This window comes from Symphalangus syndactylus, chromosome 4 (assembly GCF_028878055.3).
Source record: "Symphalangus syndactylus isolate Jambi chromosome 4, NHGRI_mSymSyn1-v2.1_pri, whole genome shotgun sequence".
NCBI classification, from domain to species: domain Eukaryota; kingdom Metazoa; phylum Chordata; class Mammalia; order Primates; family Hylobatidae; genus Symphalangus; species Symphalangus syndactylus.
The window spans coordinates 145,050,020-145,065,148 of NC_072426.2; positions in this window are offsets into that span (position 1 = coordinate 145,050,020).

Here is a 15,129-nt window from a genome sequence, read left to right on the forward strand (position 1 = left end):
CCGCCACCTTAAGAGCTGTAACACTCACCGTGAGGGTCCATGGCTTCATTCTTGAAGTCAGTGGGACCAAGAACCCACCAATTCTGGACACAATTGTTACCTTGACCTCACAGGCGCAAACAATCGCCCCATGTCAGCCTTCTGAGTAGCTGGGACTATAGGCGTGTGCTATCACATCTGGCTAATTTATTTTTTATATTTTGTAGAAATGAATTCTCACTGTGTTGTCCAGGCTTGTGTCAAACTCCTGGCCTCAAGCCATCCTCCCACCTTGGCCTCCCAAAGAGCCGAGATTGCCGTCTTGAGCCACTGCACCCAGCCTACTCTTTTCTTACGATGCCAAACATTTGCATTGGTTGATGCAGTTTTTCATTCAATTCCCCTTTTCACCAAACTAATTTGAGGCAGCTAATGAAAGTTAGAAATACATAGTATTTTCTGACCAGAAGAAATAATAAATGTTGAAATAAAAGATTCAATCAAGATTTTTTGTTGTTTATTTTCCAAAGTGTTTCTTCACCATCTAGGTATTTTTCCAACTATGGACTCTGAAATCTATGAGAGAAAGTAAGTTATAATAAAAATATGAGAAAGAGTAAACTTTATTGTACTCTGCTGTTATAGAAGTAGTTTTAGGTGGGTTGTGTTTTTATTTCTATTTTTAAAATTTGCCCCAAATGTAAATAATATGAGACATGGCTTTGTAATTATTTTTTAATCCCAGTAAGGTACATGAAAACATGTACAATCGGTCCTCAGTATCCATGGCATCTGCATCCATGGATTCAACCAGCCAAACATTGAAAATACTAGGAGAAAAACCCTGCATTTTTGTTGAAAACATATGAAATTTTTTTCCTTGTCATCATTTGCTAAACAATCTTACAAGTATTTACATAGTATTTACATTGTATTAGGTATTATAAATAAACAAGAGATGATCTAAAGTATACAGGAGGATATGCAAAAGTTATATGCAAATACTTTACTCCTTTATATTAGAAACTTGAACATCTGTGGATTTTGGTATGTATGGGGGAACCTAAAAACAATCCCCCATAAATACCAAGGGAGGGCTGTGTGTCATTTACACATGTAATATATTTTATTGATAATTCATTTCTATAACTTTGTTATAAAAAGTGTCCAAATATTATCTGATGAAAAAAATAGGTATGGGAAGATAGAAGGAAATAAAGACAGAATGTGCATATGTGTCTGTGTGTAAGTGTGCATGTAAGGTGTGTCTGTGTGTCTATATGTTTGTGTGTAAAAAGAAAAAGAGAAAGAGGCAGATGAGGAAATGAGAATGTTAGAGAGTCAGACAGGTGGAGAATGCTGTTTTCCAATACGTCAAAAGTAGTTTTCTCTATATTTGGGCAAGGTGCTTGTTTTTAACAAATTTTTATTATTATTATTTATAATCTCCAGGTCTTTTCTACTAAATAAAATTATTTTTAAAAAGTGAGCTTTAAAAGTTAAAAAGTGCATCATCCCATTTAACTCAGAGGCTAAGCGCTTTCAGCAGCACGTAATAAAACCTTCTTTAATGCATGTATTATCCCAAAGTCAAATGATCTTAACAACAAATATGATGGGCTGTGGTGGCTCATGCCTGTAATCCTAGAACCTTGGTAGGCCCAGGCAGGAGAATCACCTGAGGCCAGGAGTTCAAGACCCAGCCTGGGCAACAAAGAGAGGCGCTGTCACTACAAAAATTAAAATAAAAATAACCTGGGCATGTTAACACATACTTGTGGTCCCAGCTACTCAGGGGCTGAGGTGGGAGGACTGCTGGATCTCAAAAGTGTATATTAGGCTCATGCCCTTACTTTATTCACCTCTCTGTTTAAATGCCACTTCTGAAGAAAATACTTCTGAATCATCCTTATGCATCTCTGTCATGATACCTGCTTTATGGTCGTCAGAGCACTTAATTCCACCAAAGATTATACATTTCATGATGTCTTCCTACCTTCTCCGCTAGTATAAAATCTTCACGACTATACAGGCAGTGTTGGTTTTGTTCATCGCTTTACCCCCAGCACCAAGAACAGCGCATGGCACAAAAGAGATTCTCAATAACATTTCTCGAATGCTATTAAAGTGAATTTGCGTAGAAATATTTAATTGCAAATATTATTCTTATTGAATACCTGGTGCTATCAGATTTAATTGGTGGTCTTAACTCAACCTGAGTGTCAGAGTAGGCCTCCCTGCAAAGTGACATGTGATAAGAGAATTAAGATTTGAGGTTAGTGAAAGGAGAGTCTATGAGGCAAGCAGATGGAGCCAAGCACCTAAAGCTGGGAGAAATGAAAAGAGAAGACACTCAGCCTAGAAGAGGGAATTTTGATGAGGCTGGATCGGGGGGGTGCTGGTAAAATTTCATAACTGACTCTCAGGGGGAAAAGCTGTGATCCATAGTATTTGCTAATTTTTCAGGCATAAATGCTTCCACCATGATTTCAAGTTACCAGCGAGACATCACTGAATGCAAAGCTGAGTAAATATGCGCAGAGGCACATCATTATATAATATTTCCAGCAAACGGTTACAGTAGAAAAGGAATTCAATCACTTATTTGTTAATTATTCTGTGACTCAAATGGCATGAGATGCCTAAAATATCTGTAATCACTTTCTTTGTCACATATGTGAGATCTCCATGACATAATTAAGACCTATAACTACTAAACAGTGTTAGCAATATTATTTCTCAATGGGGAAGAGGTGATTTAAATTATTTAGGTGCATTTAAAAGTTCATTTGTAATCTTCTCTGTATACAATTCCATGAAAACCACTGTTTAAGAGAAAACTACTTTTAAGCAATCAGAGAATCTATGTATATGGCTAGAAACTGTCCAATTTGAATGGAAAAGTCAAGTAAAATAATGAAAATGCAATACATGGTATGTACATACAGTAAGTATTACTAAGCCTTTTTAGGGAAGGAAATTCTGCCTTATGCAACAACATTAATGAACCTAGAGGACATTATACTAAGTGAACTAGGCCAGTCATAGGAAATATTGTATAATCCCACCTATATAAGCTATCTAAAATAGGCAAAATCATCGAAGCAGGGAATAGAATGGTGGTTGTGAGGGAATGAGAGGAGGAGAAAGTGAGTTGTTCAACTAGTATAAAGTATCAGTTATATAAGATCACTAAATTATAGAACTTTTCTGTAGAGCATCATGCCTATAGTTAACAATATTGCTTTATACACTTAAAAATTTGTTAGGGTAGATCGCCAGTTAAGTGTCTTACCAAACAAACAAACAACAAAATAAACAGGGTGAAGCAGGAGGAATTTTGGAAATGACCGATACGCTTTGGATTTTTTTACCTTGACTGTAATGATGATTTATAATTGTATATGTATGTTCAAACCCATCAGATTGCATAGATGTCTGTAGTGTTTTGTATAACAAACATCAATAAAGATGTTTATAAAAAAATTTTAAAAAGCAAGTAAAAAAATCAAAAGACCCTACAGAATGCACTGTAACAAGTAATAATTAACACCTAATTTCTAGAAAAACCTCTAGATGAGATACTATATTGATTTTTTTAATTATTAAAACTTTTTTTATTTTTTAAAAGGTGAGGTTTTAATTACACAAAAGAAGATGAACCCATTCACATTTTAAAATATCAAACAGTACAAAATATGTTATGTAAATCTAAGGCCTCATGTCACATCTGAATGGCTTCATTTTCCACCTTCCCTCAAGATTAACAACTGCTATCACTTTTCCTTAGCCTCCTTCCTGACCTGATCCAATGTATTTTTATGTCTTCATACGCCTGTGTAAACAAAACTACGTAAAACATTTTTCTACTTTATGTACATCTTCTAGAATTAACCATTTCTATCTAATTGTTCCATTGCATCCTATAAATATGGTTCCCCAAACAATGCCCAGATGGTTGTCATTAGAGCAGCCTACTGTTTTTTGTTGTTGTTGTTAATCTGTTATCTCAGATTTGGCATTCCCTAGAAATCATCCACTTTTTTAAGCAGTCTCATCTAAATATGCTTTGATTTCCTCTGTCAGTCTGAACCAATCTGTTTTTTATCTTCTGTTTTTCAAGATTTCTTTTCATTTCAAAATATTTGGTCTCCTAATGACCTTGCATTCATTAGGGTTCTTTGATTACCAGCAACAGAAGCTGAATCTAATTAAGAAAAATAAATATATTGAGACACAATGAGTCTTCACAGACTAGGCATGAAACTGAGAAAAGAGGCTCTGGAAAGGATAAAGTGCAAAGACATCTTAACACAAACAATATGGCCACTGTTTTTGGAATGAATAGACCTGAAGCACTTTTACTGTCCTCAAGATGCCACTTCAGAGGGAATTGTATAAGAAAAAATATTGGCAAATACATAATTTAAAAAGTAATCATAAAAATTGATCAACATAATTTACACTCAAAATAATAAAAGATTGTGTTGATGAAAATGAAGTTCACAGGTCTGAAAGTCACACTTTTGTTAAATTTAAGCCTGGTGTCCATATCTCTGTGTGATGTTTCTTGTTAACAGGAAGTATTAATAGCATCTTAAAATGCAAAGTATTATTACATAACTGCATGAATTGCATTTCTTTGGAATTTCGATTAACTAACACAGAAATTATTTTCTGTAGAATGATTCCAGATGATAAAAAGTCAAAATGAAGCCTATATTTTTTTCTTTGTTGTTTTCTTTTAGATCATTTTAATAGACTACATATATACTGAACTGTGCATTTCTTGTGGCAAAAGAAAATATTTAATTCTTCTTTGAGCAGCAAACATTTTTAAGAGTGCTCTCACATCAAAGGAACTCAATTTAAGTTTGTTAAATAAAGCTTTAATATAGAGAGAAGCTTTCAATTTTCATTTCAAAATAATTCTTAGGCATCAGCAAAACAGGACAGGCAGGCACTTACTTTCTTTTTGTGTAAACGTGAGTCATGTTAGTTTATTTATCATGTGAATTTTTCTAGTGGCTTTCGAGTTTTGAATTGAAGTGAAACTTCATATCACAATGACGAATGGAGCTCTGCTACATTTTAGCTATCGAAAATATTTCAAAAATAAGAACTCAAGACCAAGTCTTACTTGGAGAGAGCCATAAACGTTTTCATGTTGGCTGAAAACAGATAATATTATTAACTGAGTACTCATAATTCAAATATGAAAAGTATATTATCATCACAGAAAAGTGGTCATAAAACCACAGAAAAATCATAGATTATATTGGCATTTATTTTCAGCAGCTTGATATGTACTTTATGCTATTCAATTTCCTACATCATAAGAGTAGTAATAAATTAGTGTTTCTAGCTTCCTCCCCCGACTCCACTAGCTAAAGACGATTCTGGTTTGTTCTTTTTTTCCCTCCCCCATTTTTCTGTGGATACTGAACAATATCATTCAACCTCTGAACATAAGAGAAGGATGGAGATTATCAGAAAGTGCTAGAGAGGAGAGAGGGCGGGAAGGATCTAGCAAAGACTGAAGAAATGCAAACAAAATAAATGTCTATATGAACACTTTTATTTGCTCCAAAACAGAGTTAAAATTTTAGCCGGGCCTGGTGGCTCACGCCTGTAATCCCAGCACTTTGGGAGGCGGAGGCAGGCAGATCACCTGAGGTGGGCAGTTTGAGACCAGCCTGACTAACATGGTGAAACCCCGTCTCTACTAAAAATACAAAAATTGGTTGGGCGTAGTGGCAGGGGCCTGTAATCTCAGCTGCTTGGGAGGCTGAGGCAGGAGAATTGCTTGAACCCAGAAGGCAGCAGTTGCAGTGAGCCAAGATTGTGCCATTGTACTCCAGCCTGGGTGACAGAGTGAGACTGTCTCAAAAAAAATTTTAAGTTAATTTCAGTTATTTTTTTAATATCTATATTTCTTTACAGCCTTTTTGGAGCTGTTTCAGGCTCTGAAGCAACCCAAAGGATTTTGAATATAAATGTAGAACAAAGCAACCCTTTGAATCGCTATCATATCCTTTAATTCAGTGAAAAGCTGTGTTATCTGTGAAACGTGGACAAGAGATGTATATTGAACTCCAAATATAGCATCTTAAACAGTTCTGCCAGGATGACTGATTCACACAAGATATAAAAGCTTCAGTAGTTAAGAAAAATAATTTGGGGGTTGGTGTTCATTGTATCATGTTGTAGACTTGTTTTGGCAAAAGCAAATGAATTTCATCAAATCTGTTATGCCATATCTTTGTACTTTTCCCCAGAAATATGCATACCCTGCAAACAAAAACTATGTTCTTACTTCTGTTGACAGATTCTAATAACCAATATCCATCAGAAATATCTATCAGGCCTCAGACAATATTTTGAGAGTTTTTTAGTAATGATTTGTAGGACATTCTGAAGATCACAGCCTCCCTTTTCAAATATATAATTTCACTGATTAATGATGCAAACATCACATTTTAGATCTTAAATGACATTGGTATCCGGTAACTTCTGAACAACTGACTTTGTGCAATCATATCTATTAGCTTGTCCAAACAATACAAAAATCTAATTTATCAGTTATAGATTTTTAAACATAATGAATATTAAAATTTAATTCCTTAAAAAGTTTATGTGTGGTGGATTCAAGATGGCTGAATAGGAACAGCATTGGTCTGCAGGTCCCAGCAAGATAGATGCAAAAGGTGGGTGATTTCTGCATTTCCAACCAAGGTACCCGGTTCATCACATTGGGACTAGTTGGACAGTGAGTGCAGCCCACGGAGGGTGAGTTGAAGCAGGGTGGGGTGTCACCTCACCTGGGAAGCACAAGGGGTCAGGGAATTTCCCCCCTACCTAAGGGAAGCTGTGAGAGTCTGAGCCTGAGGAATTTCCACACATATACAGCGCTTGTCCCGTGGTCTTCACAACCCACAAACCAGGAGATCCCCTCTTGTGCCTACCCCACCAGGACCCAGGGTTTCAAGCACGAAACTGGGTGGCAAATTGGGCAGACACTGAACTAGCTGCAGGAGCTCTTTTTTTCCCATACCCCAGTGGTGCCTGGAATGCCAGCGAGACAGAACTGTTCACCCCCCTGGAAAGGGGTGCTGAAGCAAGGGAGCGAAGCGGTCTCGCTTGGTGGGTCCCACCCCCATGGAGCCCAGGAAACTAGGAGCCACTGGCTTGAAATTCTCGCTGCCAGCATAGCAGCAATCTGAGATCCACTTGGGACAGTCCAGCTTGGTAGGGGGAGGGGCATCCACCATTGCTGAGGCTCGAGTAGTCGGTTTAGAGGTCACGTGTAAACAAAGGTGCTGGGAACTTCTAACTGGGCAGAGATCACTGCAGCTCACCAAGGCAGCTGTGGCCAGATTGCCAGATTTCTCCTCTCTGGAAAGGGCATCTCTTTAAAAAAGCAGCAGCCCCAGTCAGCGGCTTATAGCAGACTTAAAAGTCCCTGCCTGGCAGCTCTGAAGAGAGCAGCAGACCTCCCAGCACAGTGTTCGAGCTCTGCTAAGGGTCAGACTGCCTCCTCTAGTGGGTCCCTGACCCCAGTGTATGCTGACTTGGAGACACCTCCCAGTAGGGGCAGACAGATACCTCATACAGGAGAGCTCTGACTGGCATCTGGTAGGTGCCCTTCTGGGTTGAAGCTTCCAAAGGAAAGAACAAGAAGCAATCTTTGCTGTTCTGCAGCCTCTGCTGGTGATACCCAGGCAAACAGCGTCGGGAGTGGACCTCCAGCAAACTCCAGCAGACTGGCAGCAGAGGGGCCTGACTATTAGAAGGAAAAGAAACAGACAGAAAGGATTAGCACATCACTCAAAGATCCCATCCCTAGGTCACCAACATCAAAGACTAAAGGTAGAGAAATCCACAAAAATGAGAAAATAACAGTGCAAACAGGCTGAAAATTCTAAAAACCCCAGAACACCTCTTCTCCTCCAAAGGATCACAACTCCTCACCAGCACGGGAACAAAACTGGATGGAGAATGAGTTTGATGAACTGGCAAAAGTAGGCTTCAGAAAGTGGGTAATAACAAACTCCTCTGAGCTAAAGGAGCATGTTCTAACCCAATGCAAGGAGTTAAGAACCTTGAAAAAAGGATAGTCAAATTGCTAACCAGAATAACCAATGTAGAGAAGAACATAAATGACCTGATGAAGCTGAAAAAATATAGCACAAAAGCTTCGTGAAGCATACACAAGTATCAATAGCTGAATCGATTAAGCAAAAGAAAGGATATCAATGACTGAAGATCAACTTAATGAAATAAAGAGAGAAGACAAGATTAGAGAAAAAAGAATAAAAAGGAATGAACAAAGCCTCCAAGAAATATGGGACTATGTGAAAACTCATTCTACGTTTGATTGGTGTACCTGAAAGTGACAGGGAGAATGGAACCAAGTTGGAAATCACACTTCAGGATATTATCCAGGAGAACTTCCTCAACCTAGCAAGACAGGCCAACATTCAAATTTAGGAAATACAGAGAACACCACAAAGATACTCCTCGAGAAGAGCAACCCGAAGACACATAATCTTCAGATTCACCGAGGTTGAAATGAAGGAAAAAAGACCAGAGAGAAAGGTCAGGTTACCCACAAAGGGAAGCCCATCAGACTGACAGCAGATCTATCTGCAGAAACTCCACAAGCCAGAAGAGAGTGGGGGCCAATATTCTATGTTCTCAAAGAAAAGAATTTTCAACCTAGAATTTCATATCCAGCCAAATTAAGCTTCATAAGGAAGGAGAAATAAAATCCTGTACGGACAAGTAAATGCTGAGGGATTTTGTCACCACCAGCCATGCCTTACAAAAGCTCCTGAAGGAAGCACTAAACATAGAAAGGAACAACTGGTACCAGCCACTGCAAAAACATACCAAATTATAAAGAACATCAACACTATGAAGAAACTGCATTAACTAATGGGCAAAACAACCAGCTAGCATCATAATGATATGATCAAATTCACACATAACAATATTAACCTCAAATGTAAATGGGCTAAGTGCCACAATTAAAAGACACAGACTGGCAAATTGGATAAAGAGTCAACACCCATCAGTGTTCTGTATTCAGGAAACCCATCTCACGTGCAGAGACACACATAGGCTCAAAATAAAGGAATGGAGGAGAAAATGGAAAGCAAAAAAAAAAAAAAAAAAAGCGGGAGTTGCAATCCTAATCTCTGATAAAACAGACTTTAAACCAACATAGATCAAAAGACACAAATAAGGGTATTACATAATGATAAAGGGATCAACGCAGCAAGAAGAGCTAACTATGCTAAATATATATGCACCCAATACAGGAGCACCCAGATCCATAAAGCAAGTTCTTAGAGACCTACAAATAGACTTAGATGTCCACACAGTAATAGCAGGAGACTTTAACACCCCACTGTCAATACTAGACAGATCAGCGAGACAGAAAATTAACAAGGATATTCAGGACTTGAACTCAGCTCTGGACGAAGTGGACCTAATAGACATCTACAGAACTCTCCACCCCAAATCAACAGAATATACATTCTTCTCACCACCTCATCGCACTTATTCTAAAATTGACCACATAATTGGAAGTAAAACATTCCTCAGCAAATGCAAAATAATGGAAATCATAACAAACAGTCTCTCAGACCACAGTGCAATCAAATTAGCACTCAGGACTAAGAAACTCACTAAAGATCACACAACTACATGGAAACTGAACAACATGCCCCTGAATGATTACTGGGTAAATAGCAAAATAAAGGCAGAAATAAAGATGTTCTTTGAAACCAATGAGAATGAAGGCACAACGTACCAGAATCTCTCGGACACATTTAAAACTGTGTAGAGGGAAATTTATAGCACTAAATGCCTACAAGAGAAAGCAGGAAAGATCTAAAATGGACACCCTAACATCACAATTAAAAGAACTAGAGAAGCAAGAGCAAACAAATTAAAAAGCTAGCAGAACACATGAAATAACTAAGATCAGAGCGGAACTGAAGGAGATAAAGACACGAAAAACCCTTCAAAAAATCGATGAATCCAGGAGCTGGTTTTTAAACAACAACAACAAAAAAATCAACAAAATAGACTGCTAGCCAGACTAATAAAGAAAAAAAGAACAAATGCAATAAAAAGCGATATAGGGGATATCATTACTGATCCCACAGAAATACAAACTACCATCAGAGAATACTATAAACACCTCTATGCAAATAAACTAGAAAATCTAGAAGAAATGGATAAATTCCTGGATACATACACCCTCCCAAGTCCAAGCCAGGAAGAAGTCAAATCCCTGAACAAGTTCTGAAATTGAGGCAGTAATTAATAGCCTACCAACCAAAAAATGTCCAGGACCAGACAGATTCACAGTAGAATTCTACCAGAGGTACAAAGAGGAGCTGATACCAAACAATAGAAAAGAGGGAATCCTCCCTAACTCAGTTTATGAGGCCAGCATCATCCTGATACCAAAACCTGGCAGAGACACAACAAAAAAAAAAGAAAATTTCAGGCCAATATTCCTGATGAACATCGATGTGAAAATCCTCAATAAAATACTGGCAAACTGAATCCAGCAGCACATCAAAAAGCTTATCCACCACGATCAAGTTGGCTTCATATCTGGGATGCAAGGCGGTTCAAAATATGCAAATCAATAAACGTAATTCATCACATAAAGAGAACCAATGACAAAAACCATATGATTATCTCAATAGATATAGAAAAGGCCTTTAATAAAATTCATCACCCCTTCTTGCTAAAAAATCTCAATAAATTAGGTATTGATGAAACGTATCTCAAAATAGTAAGAGCTATTTATGACAAACCCACAGCCAATATCATACTGAATGGGTAAAAACTGGAAGCATTCCCTTTGAAAACTGGCACAAGACAAGGATGCCCTCTCTTACCACTCCTATTCAACAGAGTATTGGAAGTTCTGGCCAGGGCAGTCAGGCAAGAGAAAGAAATAAAGGGTATTCAAATAAGAAGAGAGGAAGTCAAATTGTCTCTGTTTGCAGATGACATGATTGTTTAGAAAACCCCATCGTCTCAGCCCAAAATCTCCTTAAGCTGATAAGCAAATTTAGCAAAGTCTCAGGATACAAAATCGATGTGCAAAAATCACAAGCATTGTTATACACCAATAACTGACAAACAGAGAGCCAAATCATGAGTGAACTCCCATTCACAATTGCTACAAAGAGAGTAAAATACCTAGGAATCTAATTTACAAGGGATGTGAAGGACCTCTTCAAGGAGAAATACAAACCACTGCTAAAGGAAATAAAAAAGGACACAAACAAATGGAAAAACATTCCATGCTCATGGATAGGAAGAATCAATATCATGAAAATGGCCATACTGCCCAAAGTAATTTACAGATTCAATGCTATCTCCATCAAGCTACCACTGACTTTCTTCACAGAATTGGAAAAACTACTTTAAATTTCATATGGAACCAAAAAACAGCCCACATAGCCAAGACAATCCTGGGCAAGAAGAACAAAGTTGGAGGCATCACACTACGTGACTTTAAACTACACTACAAGGCTACAGTAACCAAAACAGCATGGTACTGGTACCAAAACAGATATATAGACCAATGGAACAGAACAGAGGCCGCAGAAATAACACCACACATCTACAACCATCTGATCTTTGACAAACCTGGCACACACAAGCAATGGGGAAAAGATTCCCTACTTAATAAATGCTGTTGGGAAAACTGGCTAGCCATATGCAGAAAACTGAAACTGGACACCTTCCTTACACCTTATACAAAAATCAACTCAAGATGAATCAAAGACTTAAATGGAAGACCTAGGAACATAAAAATCCTAGAAGAAAACCTGAGCAATACCATTCAGGACATAGGCATGGGCAAAGACTTCATGTCTAAAACACTAAAAGCAATGGCAACAAAAGCCAAAATAGACAAATGGGATCTAATTAAACTAAAGAGCTTGTTCACAGCAAAGGATACTATCAGCAGAGTGAACAGGCAACCTACAGAATGGGAGAAAATTTTTGCAATATATCCCTCTGACAAAGGGCTAATATCCAGAATCTACAAAGAACTTAAACAAATTTACAAGAAAAAAGCAACCACATCAATAAAAGGGCAAAGGATATGAACAAGCACTTCTCAAAATAAGACATTTATGCAGCAAACAGAAATATGAAAAAATGCTCATCTTCACTTGTCATTAGAGAAATGCAAATCAAAACCACAACGAGATACCATCTCACACCAGTTAAAATGGTGATCATTAAAAAGTCTGGAAACAACAGATGCTGGAGAGGTTGTGAAAAAAGAAGAACGCTTTTACACTGTTGGTGGGAGTGTAAATTAGTTCAACCATTGTGGAAGACAATATGGTGATTCTTCAAGCATCAAGAACTAGAAATACCATTTGACCCAGCCATCCCACTACTGCGCATATACCTAAAGCATTATAAATCACTGAACAATAAAGACATACATACACATATGTTTATTGTGGCACTATTCACAATAGTAAAGACTTGGAACCAACCCAAATGTCCATCAATGATAGACTGGATTAAGAAAATGTGGCACATATACACTATGGAATACTATGCAGCCATAAAAAAGGATGAGTTCATGTCCTTTGCAGGGACATGGATGAAGCTGGAAACCATATTGCTCAGCAAACTATCACAGGGACAGAAAACCAAACACTGCATGTTCTCACTCATATGTGGGAGTTAAACAATAAGAACACATGGACACACGGAGGAGAACATCACACACTGGGGCCTGTCGAGGAGTAGGTGGCTAGGGGAGGAATAACATTAGGAGAAATACCTAATGTAGGTGACAGGCTGATGGGTGCAGCAAATCACCATGACACGTATATACCTATGTAAAAAAACTGCACGTTCTGCACATTTAACCCAGAACTTAAAGTATAATGAAAAAAGGAAAGAAAGAAAGAAAGAAGGAAGGAAGGAAAGAAGGAAGGGAGGGAGGGAGGGAGGGAGGAAGGAAGGAAGAAAGGAAGGAAGGAAGGAAGGAAGGAAAGAAAGAAGGGGAGAAAGATAGATTTGAAATTATACAACGTGTCTGGTGACTTTTTACAAAAACATAAGAGCTTTAGTGATAGTGCAATTGGTAAAACTAGATTATTTTTCCCTCATTTGCACTCTTAAATAGACTTTTGTGGCCGAGTGTGGTGGCTAATGCCTGTAATCTTAGCACTCTGGGAGCGTGAGGCAGATATTGCTTGAGTCCAGGCGTTCGAGACCAGCTTGGGTGAAATAGTGAAACCCCATCTCTACTAAAAACACAAAAAATTAGCTGGGCTTGGTGGCGGGCGCCTGTAGTCCCAGCACTTTGGGAGGCTGAGGCGGGCAGATCACCTAATGTCAGGTGTTCCAGACTAGCCTGACCAACGTGGAGAAACCTCATCTCTACTAAAAATACAGAAGTTTAACTGGGCATGGTGACAGGCACCTTTAGTCCCAGTTACTCGGGGAGGCTGAGGTGGAAGAGTCACCCAAGCTCAGGAGGTCAAGTCTGCAGTGAGCCGAGATCATGCCACTGCTCTCCAGCCTGGGCGACACAGTGAGAACCTGTCTCAAAAACAAACAAAAACATAGACATTCATATCCACATTTGGATTTCAGATCACCCAAAGACCCTAAGCAGGATTAAAGCCAATCCTTGTCCTAAGGACACTAGCTTTCTACCAGCTACCACTCCCACCCCTCATCATGCCCTGGAGAGACTGAGGCAGGACTCATTTTCTGGAACAAAAAAAATATATGTTCAATTCCAGTGATGAAGATTAAATATTGCATATTGTCCTCCAGTAATCATTCTCCTTTTCTTCTCGGTAATAGTGTCCTTGATTTTAAATTTTTAATTTAATTTAATTTTTTTTTCCCCCTGGAACAAAAGTCTTCCTTTCACCAACATTTTTGCAGGTCGATGTGGTCATGAAGAAAAGTTCTGGCTTTAAGACATAAGCACGAGTTGTGGGTGCAACTGCTAAAAAGTGCCTTTAAGGAAAAGGGTGCATCCTTCTCAGTCTGGTCTTTTTGTTGAGTAGAAAGCAGATGTATGAGTGGCGCATCAGCAGCCATCTTAGACAATGAGACCACCTTGAAAAGGGAAACTGTGCACTGTGGTACTATCAAGTAGAAGATCCCTTAACCTTAAGCCCCTAACAAACCCTGATAAGCTACCTCCTGCCTCCTTGAAAATGTAGCAGAAATAAAATTGTCTCTTTAAAAAAAAAAGTTTATGTGTATTTCTATGTTCATAAATGCATGCACATCTAATCAGGAAGAATATGTCAAAATACTAGCAGTGTTCAGATATATGGTGGTGATTAAAGGTGATCTTAATTTCTTTTTAGTTTTTTGCTACCTGATTCTTTTGTTTGTGCGATAGCACTGTTTCATATATAATCTGAGATTTATTTTCACTAATTAAATAAAAAACAAAATTCAACTATTCATGCTGCTACTCATTCCTAAGAAGTTTAGCCTTCTTCTGCTATTGGCAGCAACATGTATTAAATTTTTATAGAGGAAAAAAGAAGATGAGGGTAAACATTGTTTTAAGTGGTTTTTTTTTCATAACCTGAAAAAGCGAGTGTTTCTGCAATTTGAGAAAAATGGCTATAATATTGGTTAGTGTAATTTGTTTATTTTTCATTTTATTATGATTATTTATTTCAGGTAAGGTCTCACTCTGTCACCCAGGCTGGAGTGCAGTGGCAGTATCTGGGCTCACTGCAACCTCTGCCTCCAGGGCTCAAGCAATCCTCTCCCCTCAGCCTCCTATGTAGTTGGGACCACAGGCATGCACCACCATGCCTGGTTAATTTTTGTATTTTTTTTGTAGAGGTGGAGTTTCGTTGTGTTGTCCAGGCTCATCTCAAATGCCTGGGTTCAAGTGATTCACACACCTTGGCCTCCCAAAATGCTGGGATTACAGGCTTGAGGCACCACACTTGGCCGTTTTATCTTTCTATAGTTGCCATCCCACGATTGTATTTATTGTTATGTATATGTCTATGTAGAGAGATTAGAGACTAGAAAATATGTTTTCTCATTCCCATTGGAGGTCAAAGTGTTTGTCCTCCCTTCTTTGTAAACAACAAT